Source organism: Loxodonta africana, chromosome 27 (assembly GCF_030014295.1).
Source record: "Loxodonta africana isolate mLoxAfr1 chromosome 27, mLoxAfr1.hap2, whole genome shotgun sequence".
NCBI classification, from domain to species: Eukaryota; Metazoa; Chordata; class Mammalia; order Proboscidea; family Elephantidae; genus Loxodonta; species Loxodonta africana.
The window spans coordinates 23,740,631-23,757,193 of record NC_087368.1 but is presented as its reverse complement, the minus strand read 5'-3'; the positions used below and the strand labels follow the sequence as shown (position 1 = coordinate 23,757,193).

At 41.1% G+C, this 16,563-nt stretch overlaps 1 protein-coding gene across 34 annotated transcripts in view; it reads left to right on the top strand.

Annotated features, from left to right (window-relative positions):
- THRB (thyroid hormone receptor beta) overlaps positions 1-16,563 on the top strand; it is a 414,019-nt gene that overhangs the window by 30,404 nt on the left and 367,052 nt on the right. The window lies entirely within an intron of this gene.

Sequence of the window (16,563 nt, the reverse complement as noted above, 5' to 3'; positions counted from 1 at the left end):
GTTGGTGGAATTGCATATCTTTGTGATGTTTATTTTCAAACTAAAAAATAATAATAGGGTGAGGGGGGATTGTTCTAAGGAATTTTCAGTGCTCATTAAGAGACATAAGTTCAGTGACCTAATCATAGCTAAAAAGTGATTCAAGACAGCACTGGCCAAGATGCTACCAGGCTGTGGTCAAATGCCAAGAGCTCGTTTTGATGGTAGGAGTGGCTGAAATGACGGCCTAGATCAGGAGTGTCCCAGGGGCACAATGCTTTTAGGAACCAAGTGGGTAAGAGAACTTAAAGAGGCTGGTTAGGGAAAGATATCAAAGAATGATGAGGTGAACTGGCCAGTGTGTGCCTAATCTAAACAGGGCAGCTGCTCCTCCATAGTGTTGCCTTGTCAGAATACAGGAAGAAAGTGCCTGCATCTTCCTGTTTTTTAAAGAGGACAACAGAAATATGAATTTGTATGTAAATTCTCAAGGTTTTTGTTGTTGTTAGCTGTCATTGAGCCCAGTTTGACTCATGGCGACCTTATGTACAACAAAACAAAATATTGCTCAGTCCTGCATCATCCTCACAATTGCCGACATGGTCAAGTCTATCGCTGCAGCTCCTGAGCCCATCCATCCTACCGAGGGTCTCCTGTGCCCTCGCTGGTCCTATACTTCACCAAATATGATGCCTTTCCCTAGCAATTGATCACTTCGGATGACATGTCCAAAGCAAGTGAGTTACACAGTGTTCTATTGTGATCCATAGGCTTTCATTGGTGACTTTTGGAAGTAGATTGCCAGGCCTTTCTCCCTAATCTGCCTTGTTCTGGAAGCTCAGTTGAAACCTGTGTACTATGTTGGCAATCAATTCAAGGTTTTGTGAATCTGCCTTTCCCCCCTACTCCATTCTCTTCCTTCCTTCCTTCCTCCTTCCCTCCCTTTATTTCTTCTTTCCTTCCTTTTCTTTCCAATAGTGTGTAATCCAGCCGTTTAATTAGAAATGTAATTAGGTGAGGACTACCAGTTTGTAACACTAAAATACCCCAAACTCCACACTGTGTACTGATTTTATCCTCCTATTCCCCAAGATATCTCTAGAATGACAAACAAATAAAAAACTCACAATTCACCTCCTTTTGCTTTGTACATAGGACAGATGCTAACTAGGAGCCAAATGAATGAAACCTCTGAAAGGGAATTATTAATAAGGCTGGATAGTATACAAACTGTAAGCTGTATAATAGGAAGATGGTGGCTCAGTGATAAAGAGCTTGGCTGCTAACCAAAAGGTCGGAAGTTCGAATCCACCAGCCACTTCTTGGAAACCCTATGGGGCAGTTCTACCCTGTCCTTTAGGGTCACTATGAGTTGGAATAGACTCGACGGCAACGAGTTTGGTTTGGTTTTGATATCACTGTTGGGCACAGAACTATTTCATCGTTCCGTAAAATAGAGAAGAAGTTGATTTCCTCTTAAGACAGTTTCTATCTGGTGATGGTCAGAACAGATTGAATGAACTCATTTCTCTAAGCTTCATATACATGTTCAACTTACTTTTAAGTGTCTTGCTCTGAGAATCTAAAAAGACCATATGCTTTCTTTCTTACTGAATTATGTGAGAAGATAATCACTTGCAGAGAAAATCAGTGAAGCCGCTGATTAAGTGCTGTAAAAATATATTTCAGAGAGCAGGGCAATAATAGTGATACCAATACAGTGTGTCCCCATGCTCTCCAGCCCATTAACCCAGCCCTGGGCCTGAGCACAACCACTTCCCATCATCAGCTAGATGAAATGCAGTAGTAAAAATCAGACCTTTATTTCATTGACTCATAGAATACAGTTCCTTCTTCTCTGCCTATTAATAAAATATCCCCTTGGAATGAAGCCAGAATTCCTTTAGGCCGTTTAGACTTTCTGAAGTGGAGGAGAGAAAGAAAGGGCCAAGGACTATGGAAGTAAAAATTTCATTTTTTGGTTTAAAATTAATATCTGAACAAGTTGACTAGTCTGGTTATGTTTTAAAGCATTGTGTCAACACCGGTGTTTTACACTGAATCATAAGGAGTGACTTAAGTCATGTTTGCATCAGCAACCCTCAGTAATGCTAAGAAACAAAATCGCTTTTTGAATTCACATTTCTCACTGAAGCTGACAGAAGGAAATGGGGGATCATTAAAACCAAAACCAAACCAAACCTGTTGCCATCGAATCAATTCTGACTCATAGTGATCCTGTAGGACAGGATAGAGCTGCCCCACTGAGTTTCCAAAGAGTGCCTGGTGGATTCGAACTGCCAACCTTTTTGGTTAGCAGCCATAGCACTTAACCACTATGCCACCAGAGTTTCCGTGGGATCATTAAAGACCTCTCAGAAGCTCAAAACCATGTGTTTGATAGGGAAGGGAAGGTGGACAAGGTGTATGATCTAGGGTAGGAAGCCAAAAGGAGTCACTGAGTGATGCAAACGGTTAACATGCTTGGCTGCTAACTGAAAGGCTGGAGGTTCAAAAAGACCTGACAATCTACTTTTGAAAAATCAGCCATTAAGAACTGTATGGAGCATAGTCCTACCCTGACACATGTGGGGTGGCCATGAGCTGGAGACAACTCAATGGCAGTTGGTTTTGGTTTTGGAAGACAAGTGTTTTGCTGGAAAGGTTGAAGGGAGAATTTAAAATCAAATTAAACATCACATCTGTGATGTCTTCCCTGTCAACTTAGGAACTGGGCAATGGTGGTGACCGGTCCAAGTGTTCAACATGTGTTAAGACCTAAGTCTTTGGATTACAGCCCCAAATCTAAACTTCCTAGTCTAGCCTATCTTTAAAAAGAGTATGTCTTCATTCCCACCATATATGGCCAAGCGCTTAGTCAAGACTTACTGAAGAAACGAATTCAAGAAGAAGCAATAACTGTGTGGATTCCCTTTTTCTGCTGTTCATAGTTTAACGGGAAACCCTGGTGGCGTAATGGTTAAGTGCTGCGGCTGCTAACCAAGAGGTCAGCAGTTCGAATCCACCAGGTACTCCTTGGAAACTCTATGGGGCAGTTCTACTCTGTCCTATAGGGTCGCTATGAGTCGGAATTGACTCGACAGCAGTGGGTTTGGTTTTTGGTTTTTTGGTATAGTTTAACTAGAACTCCTTGTCCACGCGTGAGACTTGGTGGTGGAAGCCTGGGATTGTTTTGCAAAGTGCCATTGACTACCTTACGTTTGTGTGGTGCTGCTTAAAAATAAAAAAAGAAAGCTTTGGTCTATAGAAGGCTCTGATTCGCATCCTCGTTACTTGTGTGTGATCTTGGGAGAGATGTTTATTCTCTCTGGACCTTATGGGCCACATTTAGGAGTTTGCATTTTAATCACAAAGTAGTTGGATGCCTTTGAGGATTTTAAGCAGAGGAAAGGACATGATCTGATATAAACTTTAAAAAAGACTAGGCTGGCTGCTTCGGGAAGATTTAGTGTGGAAATGGGGCAGAAAGAGAACCAAGATGACCATTCAGGAGCTTTTGCAGTTGCTTGAATGAGTGTTGAGGGTGGCTTAGAATAAGATGGGGTTAGTGCAAAGCCAGTAAAGTGAGGTGTATTTTGGAGATTGAGTGTAATAGTTAAGACTGCACACTCTAAAGCCAGACAGCACTAATTCCTCTTCTTACTAGCTATATGACTTTAGGCAAATTAACTTCTCTATGCCTCTGTTCCCTTATTAGCAAAATGGAAATAACACTGATAGAGCTGTTTTGAAAATTAAATGAGGTCATAATGCTCAGTATGCATTAGAAGAGTAAGGAGTGAGTGACTTAATAAATGTTGCTGTGATTATTGTTTTTACTATTTAAATGGACAGGGATTGGTGATGGTTTAGATGGGGGAAGGGGTGGAGGTGTCAAAGACAATCACCAGGTTTCTGGCTTGAGTAGCAGGTGGCTGAGGGTGCCAGTTCCTGAGATGGAGGATGCTGGAGAGAAGCAGGGTTTGAGGGGAAGTTCAAGAATCTGGTTTTGGACAGGTCAGTTTGAGATTTGTGTGAGAGATCCAGGTGGAAATGTCAGCCAGCTGGAAACTGGTGCTCAGAGAAGTGTCCTGGGCCAGAGATAGAGCTTGCATGCAAGAGCATACCAAAATGTACAGCATAAATTTGCAGAACTGTCGGCACTTGGAAATTATTTAGTCTTGTCCTGGACTGGCCCATGGGATATCAAACAGTCCACAGACTGATTTCCCTTGGAATGGTGGAAGATACGGCGAAAGAATGTGGGCGTTGTCATCAAATAGACCGCCTTTTGAACTTCACTCCACCATTTACTACTTAGATGACCGTGAATAGTTACAGGTGTTGGTGATAGACTCAGTGGGGAGGAGAGGAGGAATTGTGGACAACTCCCAGACTTTTGGCTTCAATGCCAGGTGTTTGGTGGGGCCAGTTCCTGGGATGGGGGGAGCTAGGAAGAAGCAGTTTCCTCACAGCCTCAGCTCAACTTCGACTCCTTAACTGGGGATTATTATACTTTCCTCAGAGGTGAGGACCAGAAAGGGTGTACATAAAGTGCCTGGCCTGTAGTAGGTGTTCACTAATGACAATTGTTTTTCTTATGTGACTTTGTGCTCTCCTGGGGTGAAGAGCTTCTTGCCTCAGCTGTAAACATCTCCACTGCCCTGGCAGGACCTGATTCCATTGATGATTAAGATAAAAGCTGGAAACAGTGAGGTGACAGAAAGGACAAGACTAGAGCTAGGGTAAGGAGAGGGAGACACTCACCTTGGAAGCGCCAAAAAAAACCTCCGTTAATCAAGATAAATAATATTTTAATGCAACAGTTTTTAAAAAATGAAAATTAAAGCAAAAAATCCATGACGAACAAACCCAAACCAAAACCTGTTGCCGTCAAGTCGATTCCGACTCATAGTGACCCTACAGGACAAAGTAGAACTACCCCATAGAGTTTCCAATGAGCGCCTGGTGGATTTGAACTGCCGACCCTTTTGGTTAGCAGCCATAGCACTTAACCACTACGCCACCAGGGTTTCCTGATGAACAAAATATCAAATTTTTAGTAAAAGCTGGATCAGTATTACTGATTTTTCATTTTGCCTTAGGCTCTCACTGGGCACAGCACTGTGATAGGGCAGAAGCTAAGAGGAAAAACTTCTCTACCCGCCCCCAGGACCCTTTCTCGTCTCTGCCAAAGTTGCTAGCTAAGGGCCAGCTATCAGATGTATGTCATCCAGTGACCTCTAGATGCTACAGACTCAGAAACAAGTTCCAGCAGTATGCAATACTGGGCGCACTTGATGTCGGGGCTGGAGGCCTACCATTAGCCCAGCCCCCAACCCCCTTCCATCAGTTGCAACATGGGAGTTGGAACAAGGTTGCCCAGCTTGCCCCACCTCATTAAGCCCAGACCCTGGTGACCCTGGAACTGTTGAGAAAACACAAAATAAAATAACCCCATGCTCTATTAAAGGCTGGGGTTTAAAGGTCAGCTTTGTGCTTATAGATTGCTGAGTGTGATTCACTCCCTAAATGACTCTCAGGGAGCTTTGTGTTTGCAACCTGTACTGAGAAGACGGGCATTTCCATTTAGAGTGGGAAGCTGTTTGCTTTGCAAGGAGCTGTCATTGCCAACAGGAAAACAACAGGTCAGACAGAAACAAGAGGAAGTGACTGGAGGTCCTGGTTCGAGGAACACTTCCTTCTGATTTTGACTTAGAAAGCTAAAGGTACATGTGGTGGCTAGTGGCTTTCAGTTCTTTCCCATAATAATCAGTTTCCAATAGACACAAGGTGGTAATTTAAATCATTTCAGCAGGTGGATAATGAGTAATTAAAGGACAGATTTGTCATAGCTCATTTCTCTCCTAAGAAACCAATTATGGAATTTTTGAGCTTGTGGGTCACTTCTATAACAAAAGCTGGGTATAGGGAGCTAAATTAAAAAAAAAAAAAAGGTATGTTATTTAAGTGTATTTATCTCAATTTACAGAAAAAAAAATCTAACTTTTTGGATAATTTTGCTGCAAGTATAATAGACAATCATAACGTACATTTACAAGTGATTTTGTGGAAAACAATGAGTAAACCACATGGATTAGTCTGAAGCTGCAGCTGCACGTCGCCTACACGTCAATGGCACTTTAAGATTGCGACATTTTGTTTGGTGACCTTCATACCAATTGACTACATGCACCTTAATCTCTGTCTCTAAAAAGCTGAGCCTGCTAGAGATTGGTCAGCTTTCTTTCTTTCTTTTTTCTAACCCAGTTTTTCATTTACCTACTGCTTGATAATTTCTGGTTTAATTTGTACAAAAGGATGAAGTTCATTATTACATAACTCAGAAACCCATCTTTGAGTTTTGAGGGAAAATAAGTACAAGGGTTGTCGTGAACTGAGACCAAAAGACCACGTAGATAAATCAGGAGGGACCTTCTGCAGGAAGAGTGGTAATACTTCAGAAGAAGTGTAAAATATGGACACAAATGCAAAGGAAAAGAAGTGCCATTTTGTGTAATGAGGTTTTTTTCACACTTTGGAACTTGTAATTAAAAGTTCAGAAGCAGAATAAATGTTGGAACAGAGTTGGTTTTGTGAGGATCCCCAGTGTACAGATGTGGGCCGTGCTGAAAATCATGCTGTCTGGTTACCTGCCCCTCTGCAGGAATCTCTTTTTGAGTATGTAGGCCTTATTTTTCAAGAATTGATACAAAGACTTTTCAGACTATGGGTAAATATCGCATGGTCCCTAAGGAGCAGTTGTATGGTGTACCCATGGAAATTTTCTTTCGTAAAGAATTAATCAAGATTTTCAATTATTTAATAAAATGGCACTATTACAAAATTAAGTTGTGTTGTTTTGTTCTAGGGATCAAGTTTCCATCCCTTCCTCTCTGATTTTCTTTCTTAGTTGACTCCCTGTCTTCCCCCTTCCCTCTGTCCTTCTCTTTCCTCTTCCATTCTTTTGAATGCTTAGATGTTACATTGTCGTTATTTCTACCTCTGTGATCATTATTTTTAAATCAAAGCAATAAGTCCCACTAAGACCCTTAAAGTCAACTTCGCACCTTTTTTTAGCCTCTTACCCTTTATCTGGAGCCCAGGTAGCACAGTAGTTAGGCATTTGCCTGCCAACCAAAAGGTCGACAGTTCGAATCCATCTGCCGCTCCTTGGAAACCCTGTGGGACAGTTCTCCTCTGTCCTATAGGGCTGCTAGGAGGCAGAATTGACTTAACAGCAATGGGTTGGGTTTTTTTGGTTTTTACCATTCATGCAAACTTAATCTTCTTTTTTTCCCCATTATTGCAGTTATTACTAAAACTAGCATCTAGGCAGAAGGTCTCACCAAGTATATTGCCTACTTTGAGTTAAGATATTCTCATACACATATCGTTTAGCTAAAAGATAATATTCTTTAAACTAACTTCCCTGTTTTGAAAAATCTTCATTCACAACCCTTAAACATGTGTGAATAGTCACGTCATTTATAAACAAGCATCATACAGAAAACCATTAAGCTGACTTTCAGTTTTCAGGAGAGAAAGTAAAAAATTCCACTGCAAATTAAAAGCTGTTGGTCTATTAATAAAAAAGGTGAACAATTTAGCTACTTTCCCTGCTGAGATAAAATATAATACTGTTGTCTTTCCGCTGGTGGTGTTCTCTAGTGTGGATTACTAGGTCTGGGAGTGTCCTGTCTAAAGGCTCACTTCTGCCAATCCGCTGTCAGACCTTCCCGGGAAACCATTAATGTGATGTGTGGCATATTGAGTTCCCATATGAAAGTGACCTGCCTTGATTTCAGAAATGGGCCATGCATATGTGAACCCTTGAAAATTGTTGGGAACAGGTTTAAAATAGGGCAAATTCTTTTTACTGGCATGTAGGTGGCACAGTGATTAAGAGCTCAGCTGCTAACCAAAAGGTTGGCAGTCTGAATCCACCAGCCGCTCCTTGGAAACCATATGGAGCAGTTCTACTCTGTTCAATAGGTTCACTATGAGTCAGAATCGACTTAATGGCAATGGCTTACGGGTTATGTGTCCGCCATTCTTCTTCTGAAATATGCCTGTAAGTGGCTTGCATTCAAGCATTTAAACCATCATTTCTAAAGAACTTTTGAGTTCCTTTTGACTTTTCTTTGTTTTTAAGTGACTAACTTTTCCAACCACTGCTTTGTAACCTCTCTGTACAGCCACATGTCTTCCTATCACCACACTCTATCAAATTCAGAATACTGCCTTTTGACTTTAAACTCAAGCCATTCTTCCTTTGTCTTCCTTCAGGCCTTACCGTTGTCCTTGACCTTATGTCAGCTGGTTTGTTTGCTGTTCTCTAAATTCACACTTCCCTTGCCTGTCTTTGTGTGGGCTTCTCTGTCATTACCTGGGGGCGCATTGTCCTTCATGGTCATCTGCTACCTTGCAGGTCTTTTCTTCCCTTAAAATGACATTTTTCTGTTCAAATATTAGTTTCTGTATCTAGAACTTGCTACTCTTGATCATTTTAACATACGTTTAGCCAAACAACTTGATTATGTTGTAAACTTTCCAAGACCGAGGTTTTTTTTTTTTATATATATATATGTTTTGTAATCTCATGACAGGTGCTTAGTAGGGCGTGCCTGAGTTCAGAAAATGAACTTCCAGGTTGTGGCCCTGCCAGGACAGGAGGTAAGCAATTCTATTTTATTGGAGACTCATCTTAAGCCTGCTCCTTTATCTGATGGAACAAACTTGCTGCCTATTTGCGTTTAAACTTTCCTAATTGATAGCAATTGTCTCTGGCAAATTCTATATATAGTTAACCAACACTGATCATTAATATTACCAATACTGTCAATTTAGTTCCGTTTAACCTCTCTTGGTTGTATTATCATTCTCAAGGTGAAACAGTAACAGTTTTTCTAATGGAAACATTATTATTATTAATTTTAGAATTTTCAACAGTATTTTGACCTCTGACTTTTGTTCATATATGGTTATTCTGATTATTTCATATATGGAAGCTTTTTTTTTAAACAGTTTTTTAGGTCATACTCCTGTCTTTGTTGATTATGATTGAAATTAGATTGTGACAATATTCATTTGCTTTTCCATAACTTCCCAAGGCTTTAAGGCAGTCATGATTAGTAGTATTATCTGTTTTATGATATATAGGAAAAGTACATCTTTTAGATTTTCTTACGTCAAGAGAGAAAAGCCATTGTTAATAGAGCATACGCTATTTTCATCACCAAAATGCTAATTACATTAATCATTTCTCAGAAGGAGACACTTCCAGGCATTTTTTGTTGTTGTTGTTGGGTGCCATTGAGTTGATTTTCAACTCATAGTGACACCATGTAACAGAATGGATCTGCCCAAAGGCTGTAATCTTTAGGGGAACAGATCCCCAGGCCTTTGTCTTGCAGAGCGACTGGGTGGGTTCAAACAGCCAACTTTTCTGTAAGCTGCCAAGTAAGTGCTTAATCATTGTGCCTCCGACGCTGCTTTTTAAGACATCTACAGAAATTTAAATTAAATTATTTTTAAATATAGAAATAAAATTTTTCGCTGTTAAAGCAATTATGTTATAAAACATTGACAAATGGAGACTAGAAAAATCATTTATAATTCCTTCTTCCTAATATATCTATAGTTAGAATCTTAGCGTCTTTCCTCCCAGCCTTTTTTTGCTCACACATATTTTTATTACATAGTCGTAATAATGGTGTATTATAAATCCTTCTAATAGCTAAAAAAAAGTCCTTGGCGAATGGTTAACACACTCGGCTGCTAACCAAAAAGTCAAAGGTTTGAGTCCACCCAAAGTCACCCCAGAAAAAAGACCTGATGACCTACTTCTGAAAAATCAACCATTGAAAACCCTGTGGAGCACAGTTCGACTCTGACATACATGGAGTCACCATGAATTGGAGTCAATTTAATGGCAACTTGTTTTGCTGTTGTTTTTTTTGCTTTTTTTAATATTTTAAAAGGGAAAATAGAAATTAAGGTAGCTGCCCAAAGAACAAAAATACTTGCTAGGTTGAAGGCGCCTTGGGAAGTGCTGTGAGAAAAGCAAAGTTAACGTGTGTGTTTTGACATCACAACAATAACAAACAATTTGACATCAAGGTTTTTAAATTCCTTGAGGGAAAGTTTGCATAGGTCTGTTGCTTTATGAGACTAGCACCAACTGGGTGGGCAGTGGGCACTCACTGGTGACTTCGACAGAGTTGGTCGGAGCCATTCTGCAATTGACCATATTTATAGAAAACAGATCTGCAGCTGGGAAGAAAGAAGGAAACAGGGATAAGCAGAGATGAATGATGGAGATACAGCAGATGTCTTCTGTAGTGCTCTGCTCCCTGGAGCTCTTCCTTGGAGTCTAAGGATGCCTCCATATCCTTCCATTAATCCTCTTTTTCTGATTGTTGTTGTTGTTAAGTGCTGTTGAGTCAGTTCCAGCTCATAGCGACCCTGTGTACCACAGAATGAAACGCTGCCCAGTCCTGCGCCATCCTCACAATCCTTGCTATGTTTGAACCCATTGTTGCAGCCAATGTGTCAGTCCATCTCGTTCAGGGTCTTCCTCTTTTTTGCTGACCCTCCACTTTACTGAGTGTGATGTCCTTCTTCAGGGACTGATCCCTCCTGATAACATGTCCAAAGTATGTGAGATAAAGGCTCAGCATCCTTGCTTCTGAGGAGCATTCTGGCTGTACTTCTTCCAAGACAGATTTATTCATTCTTCTGGCAGTCCACGGGTATGTTCAGTATTCTTCGTCAACACCGTAACGCAAATGCGTCAATTCTTCTTTATTCATTGTCCAGCTTTCACAGGCATACGAGGCGATTGAAAACACCATGGCTTGGGTCAGGCACACCCTAGCCTTCAAGGTGACATCTTTGCTTTTCAACACTTTAAAGAGGTCTTTTGCAGCAGATTTGCCCCGTGCAATGCATCTTTTGATTTCTTGACTGCTGCTTCCATGGGTGTTGATTGTGGATCCAAGTAAAATGAAATCAGGTACACCTTAGTCCTCAAAGTGAACTGGTGGGCTTTTTAAAATTGAGGTTATGTTTCTGGTCACTGAAACAGATGCTGCTAATCCCTTTTGCCTTTGACCTGTTTCCATCCTGTTTGGGTTGTCTGAGTCATTTACTAGCCTGATACTCTTAAAGCTGACACTAGTACTCTTCACTGAAACTCTTACCCACAAGCAGTCAGGTGTAGAGTCCCGTGTCTCCGTGACTGGAATGGAGTAAGTGCTTAATAAAAACTTACTGAGGAAGGTGATCTTGGTGACAAATACTCTCCTGTCTTGAAACATGCAGCAATCTCCGTGCTCAGCAAGTAGCAAACTACTGTCTCCTCCTGGTTCAAAACCCTGTGATACCATTTGGGTGACCACTGAAATAGGAATCCTCCTTCCCACATCTCCTCCCACTTGCACATCATTGGTCACTGACAAATTCTAAGCTCTGAAATGAACAGACTCTTTGGGTTCTCTTGGTTTTCCTTGGTGATTCATCTAAGCCCTACCCATGCCTTTCCCTCCAGGACTCAGTCCTTATAGTTTTGGCATATAATCCTTTTAATTTACATTAAGGGTAACCACCATCATTCATTACCAAATAAGAGGGTCTTTGTGTCACTGATTATATGCAGGATAAAACCCAAAACCCATTGTGGTTGAGTCAATTCCAACTCAGAGCAACCCCATATGCTACAGAGTAGAACTACTCTGTAGGGCTTTCTTGACTGAAATCTTTACAGAAGCAGATCGCCAGTCCTTTCTTCCATGGCACTGCTGTGTGGGTTCAAACCTCCAACGTTAGGTTAGTAGTTCAGCGTAAACTGTTTGCCCCACCCAGGGACCTTCATATGCAGGATAAGTAGAAGTAAAAGAAGATATTCCTGTGTCGTAATGGTTATGTAACTGAAAATAGACAGCTGGCAACTGAACTTAGAATTGGTGTATTAACAGGACAAGATTAAACAAAACGCAGTCCCTCTGGGATAAAACACTTCCCATTCTGCAGGGAAGGGTGTGGTATGAGAAATCTCTCTCCCTAGGTTTACTGCAGGCATTACTTAGACCTGTCTGAGTCACTGAGAATGTTTTAAGTTCAGGAGTTGCTTTTTTTTTAATGGCTAAAACGAGTTAATAGTTACAGAATTATAGATTGCATAGAATATTCAGTAGTACTTAAAAGAGTTGACGGGTTTTTTCTCATGGTAATGCATTGTAATTCATAACATTCATTAAATGTTTCAGATTTTTGTCTTAATTGAATTTAAAAAATAAATACGCAGTTCTTTGAAATCGGATCCATTTAAGTTAAAAAGTCAGTGGATGGGGAGGCTATGCTTATTAATTTTATCATTAAAATACATGTTGCTGGAAATGTTCGTCATCTACCTGGATCATAAAATCTCTCAATTTCTTTTACTGTTTGCAAAATTATGGCCCCTGTGATCATGGAGAATGGAAAGTTGCCAAAAATACTTTTGCAAGGAGAACAATCATATCAGCCATTTGCAGCTGGGCTAGAATATTGAATAAATAAAAACCCAGTGCTGTCAAGTCAATTCCGACTCACAGCGACCCTATATAGAACTGTGATTTATTCCCTTTGGGAAAATAAACTGAAAAACCAAAACTTGTTGACATTGAGTCACTTCTAACTCATGGCATCCCCCTGTGTGTCAGAGTGGGGTTCTCAATGACTGATTTTTTTTTTCAGAAGGAGATCATCAAACCTTTCTCTTGTGGTGCCTCTGGGTGGACTCAAACCTCCAACCTTTCAGTTAGCAGCCGAGCTCAAGCCATTTGTGTCACCCAGGGAACTTTGGGAAAATTGGGTGTAATTAATGCCCAATACTATTACTTGATGTAGTGACCCAAAAGATCCAACTGAACCATCATACTACCTTAGAAGTCAAATGAATATCATTACCTCAAAGGGCTATCAAGTACGGAAGGAGAAGGCCATGGTGGAAGGGAGGAAGAAGGCCATGGTGATGAAGGAGGAGACTCCAGCTGGGTATGCTGGGCCACCAGAGTTTCCCTTCCCAGCTTTAAAAATGCCTTCAGTTCAGGAAGCTCTTTTGAACAACATAACCTAGAGATTAGTCAGCTCAATATCTCAGTAAAGTTTATCTGTCAAACTAGATAACAAACATCCCTCATCTTCCTTCTTAAAATCTTATTTCTTATGAAAGTGATTTATGGATGTCTCATCAGCTGGAATATTAGCTCCCTGAGGGCAGAGCTACCAAAGAATAGCTTTTGGTGGACCTGGGGGGTATAACATGCAAAGACATGCCTGCCCTCTAGGAACTTAACTCTCTGTTGGGTGAAATAAGGTAGAACACCTAAGAGGGTAACTAAAAGCATAAGACCGTGTGTTTCAAGTATCGTAGGAATTAATAGAGTTTCTCCAAGTTTGCTGAAACTTATTTTCTTTTTAACTACAAGTAGTTTAAAGAATGTCTTCATCCTTGTACCTCCAGGGCCCAGACCAGCGCCTGGCACGTAGCAGACATGCAGTGCAATAAATATGCGTTGCTGGTAGTGAACAAAGTGAAACAGACTTCTCAGTTGAGACTGTTGTTAGCTTCTGCCAAGTCAGCTTCTAATGTGTAACAGAACAAAAACCTTGTCTAGTCCTGCACTCTCTTCGTGATCATTGGTACTTTTGAGGCCCTTGTTTTGGTCACTGTGTATTTTGGATGCCTTCCAACCTAGGCGAGCCCTGGAGGCACAGTGGTTAAGCGTTTGGTTGCTAACCAAAGGGTCGACAGCTCAAAGCCACCAGCCGCTGCTTGGAAGCCCCATGGGGCAATTCAGCTTTGTCCGATAGGGTCGCTATGAAGTCGGAATCGACTCGACAGCAATGGATTTGGTTTTTTGTTTGTTTTAATGTTGTGTTATTATTTACTTAAATTATGGACTCCTGAGCAAACTCTTACAAAGGAAGGTGACCTCATCTACACCCAGGGGGCTTATCTTCCAGGACTATATCAGACAATATTCTGTTATGATCAATGAAGCTTTTATTGGCTAATTTTTGGAAGTAGATCACCAGGCCTGTCTTCATGGTTCGTCTTAGTCTGGAAGCTCCACTAAAATCTGTGCACCATAATTGACACTGTGGTATTTGAAATACTGGAGGCATAGCTTCCAGCACCATAGCAACATGCCCATGACAGACTGACAGACAGGTGGCGGATCATAAGGCTATTTAGCCTTTAATATGCGAAAGCACATTGTGTCTTCAAGAAGGTGAGAAGGTATATTTGCCTGATTAGAGAACTGTTTCTAAAATTGTGGACTATCTTGCAGGCCTTCAATTCACTCTAAGGCATTTTGGGAAATTCTGGCACAGACGAGAAACGCCTTAATGGTGATAAATGTCTAGTAAGGCTGAATGGAGGGAGGCTTCAGATTTCATTGAATCGCACTGTGTATTAGTTTCATAAAGACGCAGCAATGACACAAATTTATTATCTTGCAGTTCTGGAAGTCAAAAGTTCAAAATGGGTCTGCAGGGCTACGTTCCTTCTGGAGCTCTCAGGGAGACCATTTCCTTGCCTTTCTTAGCTTCCAGAAGCTGCCTGGAGCCCTGGTGGGGCAGTGGTTAAGAGCTACAGCTGCTAACCAAAAGATTGGCGGTTCAAATCCACCAGTTGCTCCTTGGAAACCCTATGGGGCAGTTCTACCCTGTCCTATAGGGTCACAATGAGTCAGAATTGACTAGATGGCAATGGGTTTGGGTTTTTGGTAAGAGGCTGCCTGCATTCGTATGCTTATGGCCCCACATCACTCTGCCTTTTGCTTACCCTCCTCACATTCCCTTGACACTCCTCCCATTTTCCTTTATATGGACCCTGGTCATGACATTGTATCTACCCAGATAGTGAGGGTCATCTCCCCATGTCAAGATCCTTATGTTACATCTGAAAAGTCCTTTTTGCATATTCATAGGATCCAGGGATTAGAACATGGACATCTCTGAGGCCCTTATTCTGCCTACCTCACCCACAGTGTGTTCCCAGAACCCCAGAGGGTACCTGATAAATATCTGTTGAATACTGTTGAGTGATTAAATGAAATGATTTCAGTAAAGCTCCCTGATTTATGCTGGTGAGAGAGAAATAGACTCCTGATGTCATCATGACAGTAAGCCTTGCCAGAATTCTCAAAAGTATAGATTTTCTTGAGAAAGATCTTTTCAATGTGGATAGTGTTGTGAAATGATAATTGAGCAGAGGCAGAATGTATTTCTGCAGAAACCCACACCATTCCCTTGATAATCACCGAGCATGCTGACCTCCCTCCAGACCTGCTTCCTGCTTTGGGACTGTTTTTGTGGTGGCCAGACTTGGAGTGGGAGGAGAGTGGAGGTTGGCAGAGCTGAGCAGGAAGGGGCCAGAGTGGAAGGAGCAGAGGAGGAACGAGCCAAATCTGGTAGAGAGGTGGCTTCTGGGATGAGTCCACTGAGAGCCTGTGGTGGCTTATGGGCCACCCACTCCACTCCTTTCCTTCTGAGTTGGTGCAGTAAAATTAGAGGGGCGTGAACAAAGAAGGCTTCTGGAATGCCATTTCCTCATTTCCTCAGAAGGTCATGACTAATGTGTCCAGCCTCTTGTTCTTCTTTTTGATGATTGTATTGTCTTTATCCTTTAGGAAATAGATTTTATTCTCAAGTTCATTATAGAAAATAAAAAGTACCTATTCTGTTACTTACAGATAACCATTGTAACATTTCAGCATATTTCTTGCAATCTTTTTTCTCTGTGTATATGTATATATAGTTACACTAAAGAATCAGGACCGTATTCTGATACAGATTTTTTTTTTTTTTTAACTCTTTTTTTGGAGCAGTGGTTCACATAATCAACTGCAAACCGCATGGTCGGTGGTTTAAAACCACCAGCAGCTCCACAGGAGAAAAATATGGCAGTCTGCTTCCGTAGAGATTTATAGCCTTGGAAACCCTGTGAGGTTGCTGTGAGTCGGAATTGACTCCATGACAGTGGGTTTGGGTTTTTTTGTTTTGTTTTGTTTTTTGTACTCTTTTTTTTACTGTGGTGAAAATATAGACAACAAAGCATTCGCCAATTCAACAATTTCTATGTGTATGATTCAGTGACATTGATTACATTCTTCAGGTTGTGCGGACATTATTGTTATCCTTTTCTAAATTATCCCACCACCATTAACATAAACTCAATGCACCATAAGCAAAAACTCCCCCTTTCCCTCCCCCCGTAACCATCAATAATCTTTGTTTTCTATGTATTTGCTTATTTCATGTAAGTGGGATCATACAGTATTTGTGCTTTCGTGACTAACTTATTTCCCTCAATATGTTTTCAAGGCTCATCACTTGACTGGAAACGTGTCCCCAGGCCTTAAATATTCTTCAAAACATGATTATTTAATGACTATGATATTGGGAGCCCTGGTGGCACAGTGGTAGAGCTTGGCTGCTAATCAAAAGGTCGACACTTTGAATCCACTAACCGCTCCTTGGAAACCCTGTGGGGCAGTTCCAGTCTGGCCTATAAGGTCACTATGAGTCGGA